This window comes from Camelus dromedarius, chromosome 7 (genome assembly GCF_036321535.1).
Source record: "Camelus dromedarius isolate mCamDro1 chromosome 7, mCamDro1.pat, whole genome shotgun sequence".
Taxonomy (NCBI): domain Eukaryota; kingdom Metazoa; phylum Chordata; class Mammalia; order Artiodactyla; family Camelidae; genus Camelus; species Camelus dromedarius.
The window spans coordinates 52457321-52471755 of record NC_087442.1 but is presented as its reverse complement, the minus strand read 5'-3'; the positions used below and the strand labels follow the sequence as shown (position 1 = coordinate 52471755).

Here is a 14435-nt window from a genome sequence, read left to right as displayed (position 1 = left end):
TTATGAGTCTTTTTTTTATTAATATAAAACTAAAATAAAAACTACTTTTAGGTTTAGATTTTATTGGGAACACTTTCTTTGCTATTGATTCTTTAATCTTTATCTGAGACAACATCCCAAATAAACAGGAAATAATGCATAGCTAAGGTTCTGAGTATTTATTATGTGTTCTCTGTCATAAGCCCCTCACATGATTAAATCATGTAATTTCATAAAGTGGGTATCACTTTCATTACCCCTGATTTACAAACACAAATCTAAAACACAGAATGCAAGATACTTGCTCAAGGTCATCCAAGTAGTAAAGATTTGCGGCTAGGCAATTTGAATGCAAAAAATAAGTCTGAACCCCTACATCATAGTGCTTAAGAAGAGAACGATGAAATTCAAATCAGTATCTTTGCATATTGAGAAATCTTACATGGAATCAGTTTCTCCTCACCTTCATCATGAATCATCAAAACATGACATAAGCTGAGATTCTTTAAAAGAAAATAAATTATAAAGGAAGGTCTAGCTACCTCACTGGGGTAACCTCACCCTGAGATTACTCTGCTGATGAAATTTAAAGGAGATTTTAAAAAGCCACCACACTTCTCATCCCATCTGTCCTTTCTGTGGTTATAATTTCACATTTCATAACTAATTCATGTGGATTAGAAAGAGAACAAAATAGAATTATTTGACCTAAGATGACACCTTTAATAAAAAATACTGTATTTTGGACAGCTTTCCATGATGTCCACCCAGTGCACATTGCTATAGTATTTAAATACTTAACTGTGAGAAACTTACAGAATTGTTAATAAGTAAAAAGCAAATTATCCCATAAACTGAACATGCTTCTTTGGGGGAGGGGGAACGGGGATTGATTTTCCTGCCATGATCCATTTCTTTATTTTTCTCTAGTGGTAATCAAGTTTCTAATGCCTGCTCACACATATGACTCAGTCATTTGTCAGCTATGACTGAACCAAAATCTCCTCAGGATTTTTCCTCAAAAGAAGTAAGAGTTCAAGAAGCAGTTTATAAAAAGCACCATTTCACAGCTTTATTGTCCCACACAGCAAAACATCTTTGATGAACCATTTATTCTAATATTTGTTTTTCCCCCCTTAAAGGTACAATAGTATCAGAAATTAGGTATCATTAAAATCTTCAATACTGTGACCTAAAAATAAGTATGCCATCTGTCCTATTCCAAAACATTACCTTATATATTCTAAATACGCAATACCAGAGAAGGTGGTAAATGTCTTTTGAGTAATTTAACACTTATCATGAGTTCAACTTATTAAAACTTACTATGTGGCTCAGATCTTGTAACTCATATTTGAAAGAGCATTCTCTAGTCTTCTGGGGGGTAAAGACTGTGAAAGTGGAACTACTCATTTCTTTAGAGAATTGAATTAGAGCTTTGCATTCAGTTCATAAAAGAAGGGTGTATTGAGCTCCAATAATGTGTTAAGTCACTACTATGCTCAGCACTGAAGTCCCAGAGATAAATAAGGCCTGATTTCCTTCCTCAGTGTAGATAAGATTATGTCAGCTCTCTGTAGCATACCCAATGTTACAGTCAAGCACACGTTTCAATGGATGCAGAGAGAAAGGTGCTTGGGCCAGTGGTCATGACGCTAGAGTAGAAGGTTAAGGGATGCAAATGCATCATCAGCTTAAGCATTCACAGTTGAGGGTAGAGCAATCTGGATGTCAAGAGAGAAAACAGAGACAGAGACAGGCGTGAGCAAAGATAGAAGAGATGGACAAACAGCATGCACGGCGGAGGGTTGTAACGAGCTAGGGATAGTGAAAAGCAGACCTGGAGACTTCTGGTTAACAGCATGGGCTCGAGAGCCAGACTGGCTCACACCCAGCGCAATTCCACGCATCCCGAACCGCGGTCACTTAATCCTCTCCTGCCTCAGTTCTTTTTTTTTATAAAATGGAAATGAAGATGGTAATAGGATTATCCCTGAAGGGTAATTCCAAGATTAAATGTGCCAGATGCTTATACAAGCAACTGGCATGTAGTAAGCACACAATAAAATATGTCATTATTTTTAAACTATGAGGGGAAGAGAGCCAAGGCACCATCTTCAAAAAATCAACCCTTGGGAGTCTGAGATTTGCAAAGGTTAACCACTATATATAAAAATAGATTTTAAAAGTTCCTTCTGAATAGCACAGGGAACTACATTCAATACCTTGTAATAACCTTTAATGAGAAAGAATATGAAACAAATATATGTGTGTATATGCATGACTGGGAACACTGTGCTGTACACCGGAAATTGACACATTGTAACTGACCACACTTCAATTAAAAAAAATAAAAATTAAAAATTAAAAATTAAAAAAAAATCAACCGTTGAAACGAACTCTATCCCTAACCTCAACCTGCAGTGTCACAAATGGCAAGAGATGGGCAAAAGAATCAGGGCTGACAACGCGAATGTATCTGCAAAGCTCCATCACCACGCAGATACATGACAACAGTTCAGTAGCATCAACTCTCCTTACGCAGCATTCACCTCTGTACTTTGATTTTGAAGATGACAGCTTTTGTGCTTTGTATCTGTAGTGACTGGCATATTGCCAATCAAAAATAACTGAGTCAAGGACATTGTGTTTCAAACTTACAAGGCAATATAGACTTCCTGTTAAAAGGCAAGTTCTCCATTTCAAATTGTTGACTCAGAAAATACTTAAAAAAGAATTTCAGAAGAATGTTTAAATTTAGCATGCTGAGAAAGACCAATCTTAAAATACTGTTTGGCTTTATGCCCATAACATTTTCTTTTTATCCCTTGTTAGTATTTGTCTTCTATGATAAGAAGGTAAGTGACAGTAATCACATTAGTCTCCTTAACACTTCAAATTTTACCTAAATGAACCGTTTTGTTTTTATCCTCACCAGTTAAAGATGGCCTTTCATTTCCTGGCTAATTTTCAGAAAGTGCTTATGCAAGAACCAGTGATATTTCCAAGCACTGTTTTACCTCTTCAGTCATCATCTGGCCATTCTCCCCACTTTCCTTTGAATCATCATTTTTACTCTTAAACATACACACACACACACACACACACACACACACACACACACACACACACACACATATAAAGGAGATTATCTGAAGACAAGCCTACTCTAAGTTTTGTAATCAGACCTTATAACTACTTAAGGATGCATTTTGAGCCTCTGCTTTATTTGTGATTTTAAAGATCCCTACCTCACACACAGCCCAGAGAGTTCATTTCACAGGATCTCTCAGAACAAAGAATCTAGACAAGTTCTCATACCAGCCTCCCACCACCTGATCCCCTTAACTCCATCATCTTTCCTCCTGGCAAAGATGTCCCCAGCTTCATTTCCACAGTTCATGAAGCCAGAGCACAACACTGATATTGGAATTGTAAAGTATGCCAAGTTTGGATCTGCAGTTGATTTAGGTTCCAGTTTAGGTAGATCCAATCTTGGGTATCAGTGGAGCTGGAGATCTCCCCTGACTAACATGGTTTCTCAAGCAGTCTCAACCCACTCACCTGCACAACAGTAAGCTCATTTCACATGATCCATGACAGAGTACCAATTTAATAAGGCAAACTAGCAAAGCGATTAAGAGTTAGAGAAAATCTCTCCTGGAGACTAATCCTAGTCCACTATTTACTAAATACGTTGCTTTAGGCAATTAGCTCACACCCTCTGGGATTGAGTTTCTTACAGATGGCAGAGAATGTCATCTCCCTCCTACAGCTTTTATTCCATAAATAAGGAGACATTCAAAGTGCTTAACCTAGGGAGGGGCACGATAGGGGAAGGGGATTAAGAGGTATAAACTACTAGATATAAAATAAATAAGATGCAAAAAAGGTAATATACAGCACAGGAAATAGAGCCAATATTTTATGATTTGAAATGCAGTATAATCATAAAAATACTGAATCGCTATGTTGTACACCTGAAGCTAACATAATACAGTAAATCAAATACATTTTGATTAAACAACAAAGAAACAGGGTGCTTAACACAGGGCCTGCCATTGGTGCACTCCCAGTAACTAGGAACTACTCACGCACTGTGCGATGAGAAAGTCATACGTGCAGATAACCCAAGGAGCTATCAACGAGCTGAACCTATTTCACAGTGAATACCTAAAGGTGAACAAGTGCATGGGATTCTTACTTGAGGTCTGATTTTGTGTTGGTGTTTTACAAGAGAAAGGAAAAGCCATAGACAGGAGAGGGCCAGGAGGAAGAGGCTCCTTCAATAGCTTGTCTAGAGCTTCTGCCAGATGGTTGCTCCTAAGCTAAAGGTATTACTCTTAAAGAGACTAGTGCTCAACAATCGCATGCATACATAAGTACAATTCTATTCCTGAGGTTGGCCAGGAAGAGAAGTGTCCAGGAAAGGATATTCTTAAAATGTCATTTGAAGCCTATGTATCAAGCTCACAGTCATTACTAGCAGGCAGAATTAGGTTGAGGGACCAGCTGATCTTTGTCTGGCTTGTCTGGCCACAACTCTTCCTTCTTTCAAATGTACAAGGGAAAGCATGAGTCATAGGATACTTTTCCAGTTCAGATGTCACTCCAGCAAACCTCACCAATGGCTGAAATCTTAAGACAACTGCTTTATTTCAAACATAGTATTGAAAATCTTCTCCTCAGATAGCATATGAGGTTTGTTTACCAGAAGGACAACCAAAATGCAAAGCAAAGGTATTCCCCAAACTCAATGCCTCCTACCTAAGTTTCATCTGTAAAGAAATTCTGACAGATTCTTACTCAATCTACATTCTTATCGATTGCAACCAGGGTCTCAGCTTGATTTTTCTTCTCTTCAGCTAAATTCTCTTTAGGTCTGGGTAATGATTTGTTCTAGTGTCTCAGAGAACTGCTTGCAAACTCTGTCCAAACATATTCATAGATGTTACCTTTTCATTTTTTTTTCTTTTCTTTTCTTTCACTGTCTAAAATTTTTAACCACCATTATGCATGCACTATCATAATAAATATATCCCTTGAATTATATCTGAGTCAGTGATTTACAAAGTCACATGCAGAGTTTTTGCACCAAGCAATTATGTATGTGCAGAATTGGTTATCTCTAACAAATTGGGTATTTCAATAAGAACACAAATATTATATCTAGAGATTCCCGAGGTGAGTAGGCAAAGTAGTTCAAATTACCTTCAGAGTATGTTTTACTTTAAATAAAATTATAAAGATTAGGTGGATAAGAGAAAGAGTAACACAATTTAAAACTGAAATAATTGGAGAAGATGGACCTTTAGTTTCCTCTTTTCAAATGATGGAGAATTTCAGAATTACTTCACATTTCACAGTAGTTATTTCATAAGCTGACATACCCCTTTATCCTATGGAATTTATGGCAGCATATAAAAGTGTTCAGCTTAAAATCCTGGATTCTCTTTTAGATAAGCTCTGTTTTTCCACTAATACTTCTTGGAGAAAACTACAGCTAATACAGTAATTTTTTCAAGGATCCTGTAGCTAAGTCTAGTATTTTTGTGTGACCTATCATTTCTGCTTGAGATTCCCTTTTTTTTTTTCCCTCCATCATAAAAATCTAGTCATTTATAAAAAAGGACCTGGCTAGAAATACCCCAACCGTTTTAGATTCATTATTTCTGGTTTCCCTTCTTAAAAAGAGCTTTAGTATTCTGCCTGCATGCACATTCACTTGGCCATTTGCTTTTCAATGGGCTGGCCCTTGCTGACCTGTTTTTACCTCCTTTTAAAAGTTGGTTATCTGCAACTTAAGTACTCAGAAGTCGTTCTTTGAAAGTTTTTCAAGCCTTTTTTTTTTTTTTTGCCAGTGGACACAACTCTGCTTGGTTCCAAGTATAAAGCCATTTATATGAAAAAAACCACTTTGAAATCACATATCACAAGGAAGGCACCGTTTAGCAATTGGAGGGGATTATTGCAGTAGTAAGAAATTGGGGGAATCCTGCACGGTCCCACCCACTAGAGAGTATTCGAATGTTTATCGTATCATCAGTGTCCTCTAGGCTGTTGCCTAGCAGTTATCTAGAGACCCACTTCACATTTTATTTTCTTTACTAAAGTCAGTCAAAGACTTTTGTTTTGTTTAATTCTTTATTTTACAGGTTAGGGATAAGTCTGCAATAAAACTTGTAACAATTAACTGGGCACTAGAAAATCTAAGCCTGATTCTTCACAAATTTTCTGTTGAAAAGGCAAGCTGCTATCCATTAGTAACTTTCAGGATCCCATTCTGGTCATTAAATCTAGAACGCATTTACCAGTTTTGTTGCCAAAAATCACAGTGAAAAAGGGCACTTTTTGCGTACCTAACCAACAAGCTGTATCCGTGTGTACATAACTGAGAGCAACCTGACTACAGCATAGCTAGGACAAGGGTCGGGGGACAAACCGACTGAATACCTCATGGAGAATTCAAAGCTCTGCTTTCCTAACTTTCCTCGCCATTTCTTGTCAGCCTCCCTTCCCCCGCATCACATACCCAGAAGCCACTCACATTGCCAACCGTGTCGAGTTTAACTTACTGCAGCGTGATGCAGGCGAAGGCTGGGCACATCTCTGAAGCCGGAGCGACTGCTTTTCCGGAGAGGAATTGGGACTAGCCAGCTCTCAGGATCCTTTCCAATTCACACGCTCTGCTCAGTAAGAAGGCTCCCTCACAGCTCGGCTTCCCCAGAGGAGTGGAGCTTCAAGAACTCTGCTCCCAGCATCTCCTCCTCTCTACTTCCACCCCCTCCCAGAACACACAGCCCATTCGAACTAGTGTCTCAGAGATGGAAATTGACTTCCAGTCAACAACGGCGGGCTGCCTGCAGTCCACCAGTTCCTGACAATTTGCAACTCAAAAACAGCGGAGGCTGAAAGATGTGGGTTTCCGGAGCCTGAAAGTCATCTTTGGCAGTCCCCTTCCCCACCCTTCACTCCTCCCACTTCCCCCTCCTCTACTGCGGCCACCTCCAGTCTCCCACTCAAGCTAGGTATCACGAATGATGATTTGATTATCCATACCAATAAGCATCGAAAGGAATTTATCCGAGACGAAATACCTGTTGTCCATGACTAATGCTCTTCTCTCATCTCTTTGAGTCCTTGATTCATATCAAGACGCGTTGATATTGAAAATCTCTGTGGGGTGTGTGTGTGAGTGTGTGTGTCTGTCGAGGAGGAGGGAATCTGCGCGGCGGCTGCAAGCAACAGCCCTGCCTATCTCTGGCTGCCGCTTCTACAGCTGCTGTTGCTACTATTGCTGTTGGAACTCAGGGAAAATGAGACAGGGAGACAGGGCTTTACAGCTATTTAACTGCTGGGCCAGTTCTAAGATAAGGGAGGAGACTGTGTAGGTATGAGTGGCTGGTGCTGAAAGACTGAGCTCGATTCACAGCGATTACTACCATTCAGATACATTTCCCCTCCATCAGGAAACCTGATACCTGTCTCCCCTCCCCCTTCCACTAACTATGGTCCCTGACGGGTCATTGTTCATCAACCGACTGCCTAAGCCACTTCTAGCAATTGTAGCAGCTGCACACTCTATTGCTATATTCGAACTTGGCAACCACGGAACAGGTGACTGGAGGATGGATGAGGATAAAGAAGAAAAGATGGGAGAAGAGAGAGTAGGTGAATATTTTAAAAGTTGTATGTATGGGTAACCGATCAGAGCACAGATAAAAATGAAAATTTCAAGCCAGCTGTGCAAAATAACGCACTAGGGTAATAAAAATGTAAGCCAGTAAATAATCATGCCTATTTTATAGCATGTGTGCAAAACCAGATAGTGATTAAGGAGTGTGTTTACCAGCTTAAATGCAAAATATCTTGATATACATGTGCCTTGGTGGCTCTCAGCTTCCCTGGCTTATATATGATCTCAGTAGATTTATAATCTCAGTGGACTGAGATTTCAACGCATTAGTATCTCTGTTAGCTACAAATTCTAGTGAAACCTACAGGTTAGGACTGTCTATGAACTTTCCCTTTCTCTTTATTGGTTGCTCATTCTCTACCCTGTTTTACCTCCAGATTATTCTCACATAAGGTGATATTCAGCAGAACTTAGAAATTAAAGAAGTCCTCAAAACCGCCAAAGATTAGAATACTTCTTGATGATTAACTTAATTTGCTCTAGCAATAGTCTGTCTTCACAGTCTGTAATAGACGGGGAAACCATGAACAACCCCTCTCACATACACACATACACATACACCCCTTAATGGAATAGTACTATTAATCTACTTTCAGCATTCAATTTTCTGAGCTAAAACTAAACTTAATTCCTTTTGATTTTATTAGTAATGAACACCTTTAATTATTTTTGCCTTGCTCTGAGCAATTTTCATATTTGCCATATATTTTCCCTGTTGTTAGGGGTTGTATAAATCAGGATTAAATTGGACAGATGTTAACGCAGAAAGAAGAAAGCCCCTGGAAATGTAACATACAACCCAGAAAGAGGAGAGGAACCCAAAAGGATTAAGTAATTCATCTTCTCCTGATCTGTTTAAATTAGAAAATCACTGCCTTTAGCTAAACAAAGGCCAGTTAATGTGCAAAGTGTTTCCTGATTATCCAATAAATATCAATTTACCAAAACCAACCTAACTGCAGTTATAATAGAATAATACAGAGGTTAATGTTTTCTTTTTAAAATCATGCAATGTAGTAAATTCAGAGTATTTATATCTTCAAATGTCAAAATCCTGATGAAAATGATGCCAAATAGCCACATATTTTTGTTTGTCTACTAAATAACTACTAAACCCCACACACAATCAATATTAAAAATGCAAAGAGCAACTTATATACTTATACACGGTGCAATGAAACGAAGTTGTCCAAAGTGGTATACACCACTTAGAGACACATTGCATACAGAGACCAACTTTATTCATGGGTGATGTGATCTGAAGGTTATCCTGCCCTTCAAACCTATTCAATACTAAAATTACCAGAATCTGAAATTCCATAGTTTAGAATTTGGGGGTGGGGGTGGGGGTGGCTTAACTTTTACTATTACTTTAAAAATCAAATATATTTAGGAAGAGCAGTTATAATTTAAACATTCTTAAGAGAGAGAATTTATTAGATATATCTATTACAGACAAGCAGGAAACGAAATATCCAGTCTTGGTAGAGAAGGAAGAGTCAGGAGGTAGTGAAATAATTGGTCATGGGCATACGTGGTTGGCTTTTTAAAAACTGCTTACAGTAAGGCCTTATTGTTTGTCTATTTTATCTATAGTAGTTTGTATTTGCTAATCCCAAACTCCTAATTTATCACTCCCCCATCCCCTTCCCCTTTGGTAACCATAAGTTTGTTTTCTATGTCTGTGAGTCTGTGTCTGTTTCGTAAATAAGTTCGTTTGTGTTTGTATAGAACAAGGAACTATATTCAATATCCTGTAATAAACCATTGGAAAAGAATATGCATGTAGGTATATGTACATGTATGTATATGTATATGTGTGTGTATATATATATATATAAAACTGAATCACTCTGCTGTACACCAGAAACACAATATTGTAAATCAACTATACTTCAATAAAAAATTAAGTAAACATTAAAAATTGCTTACAACATTACTGAGATTTAAATAAGAAACAGCGTTCTTAAAAAAATTCCCACACAATCCCCAACATTTGGTATTGAAAGGAAAAAACCTTCAGTTGGAGACTGATGGCTGACTCTCCGTATCTCAACACCGTTAACTCAGGATTTTGCGCTTTGTAGGAAAACTTACAAATATGTATAACCCCTCTGTAACCCCATGCCCATTTTTCTAAGATGCTTCTCTGGCCCCACCACTAAATTTTCAGAAACTTCGTAAGGATCGCTGTATAATTAACCAATCTTAAAAAAAGACAGTAGGAGAAAAATGAACTTGCTCTATAAATTCCCATTAATCAATGACATCAAGAATTTATGGGAATACAGAAAGAAATAATTTCTTAATTTTCAACTAAACCTCTTTTATCACGGAAACATGTATTTCCAAACTAAATTCAGTAATTTAATGGTACTCGTTCACTAAAGAAAAGTGAAAGGACTGTGAACTCTACAGGGGCAGAAGCCCTTTTTGTTAAGTTCACTAACGTGTCTCCGGCATCCACCAAAGTGCTCAGAATATGGTGCATGCATAGCAAATAGTTTTTTAATAAATGAGAAAATGAGTAAATGAATTAACCTATGAATGCAGGACACTGAGAAGATAAGTGAGCTGGGAATAAAGATGTTTAATTTCTTCCAGGCTTTTCTCTGCTGCTAAATAACCGGCACTTTAAGGAAGTGACTCACTTCTTGTGGTCTCAAAGCATCCTTTCAGGCGTATCACTCACAGACTCCACAAAACTGCATAATAAATGTCTGTCCCCAGTATGCCTCCAAAATGGGTTTCCTACTATACAATCAATGCAATTCCCTAGAATTTCATTTCCTGAGCATTTTACAAACCAGTAGCATTAGGACTATTTAATCCCTAAGAAAGGCATGATTTCTCCCACTTAATGACTTCTAAACCTGCAATGAGTCTAGTGGGTACTGCAGCAGACGATTAAAGAAAATGGGATTTCAGACATTTATGTGTGTGTGTGTTCCAAAATGTAAGTCCCGAATCAGGGATTACAGTCAAGGCAACCTTCACTGACTTTTTACAAATCAAACTAAGGTAATTCTGAGATTAACAAACAAAAAATTATGAGAAACAGAGCTTAAAAGATGAAACACCATAGATTATTTACAGTACTTACAATATGAATCCACATTCAGTCATAGACCTTTATGCAAACTGTGCTTAAAAACACCTTTCGTGTTAATTTTTTTCAACAAACATTTATTGAGCATCGTTTCAGTGCAAAGCACTGCAAAGAGAAACAGTCCAATCAGTCTTAGCAACTGCTTTTAAAGGACATATGGTCTCAAAAACAAATGCATTCCTACTTCGGAGTTAATTTTTTTGTTTAAATAGATTATGTTTCAGAAACATACAATAGCTATAATCTATATCAAACATAATTTATATCCTCACCAAATGTGATATAAACAATGAAAGGAGAGACATTTCCTAAATTGATCAGACTGTCATGGGAAATTTTCAACTGGTTTCCAATGTGTGAATCAGCAAATGTAGGCTGGCAGGTTAGGGGAAGGTCAGAAAAGTTATAATTTTGTGAAACTATCTTTAAAAGAGTAATAGTCAAAATTGTTGAATTAGGATAGGCCTTTTGACCTCATCGGGTGGAATTCTCATACTTTATATGACAGGAAACTAACAGAGTAGTTCACCATGGCTTATTGCTGGAAAGGCCATTTACTCTCTCCACTGGACCATCTGGCTAGGAATAGCACAGTTGTTAGATGTGCAAGCTTTGGCACAAAAAGGCATGCTTTGATTCCCAAGTATGTCAAGGCCTAGTTGCGTGACTCTGGGAAAATTATCTTTCTACACATCAGTTTTCTCATCTATAAAATGAGGATTTTTTTTCCAACTTCATTGAGGTATAATTGACAGACAAAATTGGAATATATTTAAAATGTACAATGTGATGATTTGATGTACATATACATTGTGAAAGGATCCCCACTATCGATTTAATTACCACATCCATCACGTCACACATTTGACTGACATTCCTTTTCTGTGAGAACACAAAAGTTCTGCTCCCTTAGCAAATTTCAATTATACAATATAGTTTTGTCAACTGTGTCACCATGTTATACATTATATCCTCATAAATTATTCATCTTAAAACCTAAAGTTTGTATCCTTTTACCAGACACTCCCGATTTCCCCCACCCCCGGCCAATGCTAACATCCATTCTACTGTTGCGTTCAATTATGTTTTGGGGGACTGTATATATAAGTAAAACCAGGCAGTATTTTTTTTTTTCTGTCTGACTTTTTTCACTTAGCATAATGCCTTCCAGGTTTATCCATGTTGCCCCAAATGGCAGAATTTTCCTCTTTTTAAGGCTAAATAATATTCTACTATACATATATATCTATCCTGGGTAAGTACTGAGTGTTGGGGGCCACAGAAAGGGGAAAGTTCCAGTTGGATAAACATTGTCGGCAGTGACCTTGCTGCTAACTCCGGAGGGCATCCCAGTTAGTACTGCCCATTGAGTGAGAACTGCCTCCTGGTTCTTGGAGGGCACCCGCCAAGGACACAGGACAGGGAGTCCAGGATGGCAAGTGCAACACAGGGTAAAGGCCAAGGAGAAGCAGATGCTCTGCAGTGGCCAGAAAAGGTTCATATGCTGAGGTGGAGGCGCGTCCTGTTATCTGTGGGGGGGGGGGGGAGTGTGTATAAAACATTTCCTTTATCCATTCATTCGTCCACAGGCACTCAGGTTGTTTTCATGCTTTGGCTGTTGTGAATAACACTGTCATGAATCTGGGAGCAGAGGTATCTCTTCAAATAATGATTTCCTTTCCTTTGGATATATACACAGAAGTGGGAATGTTGGACCATATGATAGTTCTATTTTTAATTTATTGAGGAACCTTTATACTCTTTTCTCTAGTGGCTACACCAATTGACATTCTCACCCGTGATGCACAAGGATCTCATTTTTCACATCCTTGCCAGCATTTAACTCTTATTTTTTATTTTGATAACAGACATCCTAACAGGGTGGAGGTATATCTCATTGCGGTTTTGATTTGCATTTGCCTGATGATTAGTGATGCTGACCACCTTTTCAGGTTTGGCAATTTTGTTATCTTTTCAAAAACCAACACTTAGTTTCATTGATCTTCTCCATTACCTTTTTACTCCCTATTTCATTTGTTTCTGCTCTGATCTTTATTATTTCCTTCCTTCTACTGATGGATTTAGTTTGTTCTTATTTTAGTTCTTTGAGGGGTAAATTTAGGTTGCTTATCTAAGGTCTTTCCCTTTTCTTAAGGTAGGCATTTATCTCTACCAGCTTCCCTCTTACAACTGCTTCTGCTGTATCTCATAAGTTTCGTATGTGATGTTTCCACTTTTTTTTGTGTCAAGATTTTTTTTATTCTTCATTTCTTTTTGATCCATTGATTGTTAAGGAATATGTCATTTAATCTTTACATATCTGTGAATTTTTCCATTTTCTTTTCATAATTGATTTCTAGTTTTACATGACTGGTGGTGGCAAAAGATGCTTAATATGATTTCAATCCTCTTAAATTTATTAATAATTGTTTTGTGGCCTAACATATGATCTATCCCTGAAAATGCTCCAGGGGCATTGTGAAGAATGTATATTCTGCCACTGCTGGAATAAATGTTCTGTGTATGCCTGTTAGATCTATTGTGTGGTTTAAGTCCACTGTTTCCTTATTTTCTCTCAAACTATTATTGAAAATGGGGTATTGAACTGCCTATGATTACTGCATTGCTGTCTATATCTCCCTCCAGATCTTGTTAATATTTGCTTTATATATTTAGGTACTCTGACATTTGGTGTATAAATATTTATAATTGTTATATAATCTTGATGAATTGTCCCCTTTATCATTATATAATGGCCTTCTTTGTCCCTTGTTGCCATCTTTGGCTTAAAGTCTATTTTGTTTGATATAAATATAGATACCTCTGCTTTCTTTGGCTTGTTTGCATGAACTCTCTATTGGGTAAATCACTTATCTTTCATTAAGATCTGTTTCTACAGATTTATCTCTTTCTTTTGTTTGGAACATACTCCTCTATTTCTTCATTTTCCATGACTCTCTGTGTTGGTTTCTGAACATAAGGTAAGACAGTCACCTCTCCTGTTGTTAACAGACTGGTCTCTTGTAGGAGATATACCTTGTTGATCAAGCTTTGGGTTGTCTCTCAATCCTTTGTGATTGTCCAAGCTGCAGTCTTTGTTCTTAGTGGCTCCCAGTATTTGAGGGTGTGTGAAGACCTGTTAGTGTCCCAAGGGGGATGACTGAAGTCAGCACCCAGATACAGGGTAATTAGAAGCCAGATTCTCAGGCGGCAGCTTGGAAATCATGCAGTTAAGCCTCTCTCAGGGAAAAACTGGGAGATGAGCATTTTTGTCTGCTTCTCCTGTGCTGAGTATGAGTGTGTAACCACAGTATGGAGGTGGGGTGCTCCTTGTCACATTTAAAAGTGGCTTCTTTTGAAGACACAAATAAATTGAAAGATATTTTGTGTTCATGGATTCAAAGAATTAATATTATTAAAATGATCATACTCCCCAAAGCAATCTACAGGTTAAATAGAGCCCCTATCAGAAAGCCAATGATATTTTTCACAGAAATAGAATAAACAATCCTAAATTTGTATGAAATCACAAAACACTCCAAATAGCCAAAAGCAATCTTGAGAAAGAAAAACAAAGCTGGCATCACACTTTCTAATTTCAAACTACATTATGAAGCTATATTAATCAAGACAGTAAGGACTGTCATAAAA

General features: G+C 37.7%; 1 protein-coding gene across 7 annotated transcripts in view; it reads right to left on the bottom strand.

Moving 5' to 3' along the window:
- The window catches only part of DGKB (diacylglycerol kinase beta), a 637574-nt gene that overhangs the window by 577942 nt on the left and 45197 nt on the right, over positions 1-14435 (bottom strand). For 5 of the 7 annotated variants that reach the window (XM_031454980.2, XM_064487530.1, XM_064487532.1 and 2 more), the window contains exon 1: positions 6555-6973. The exons of 1 other annotated variant lie outside the window; for it this stretch is intronic. The gene's annotated coding sequence lies outside the window, so the exon portion shown is untranslated. Of the gene's footprint in view, positions 1-6554; positions 6974-7076; positions 7557-14435 lie in introns of those variants that run through there. One more of the 7 variants, XM_064487529.1, reaches the window with a different exon arrangement.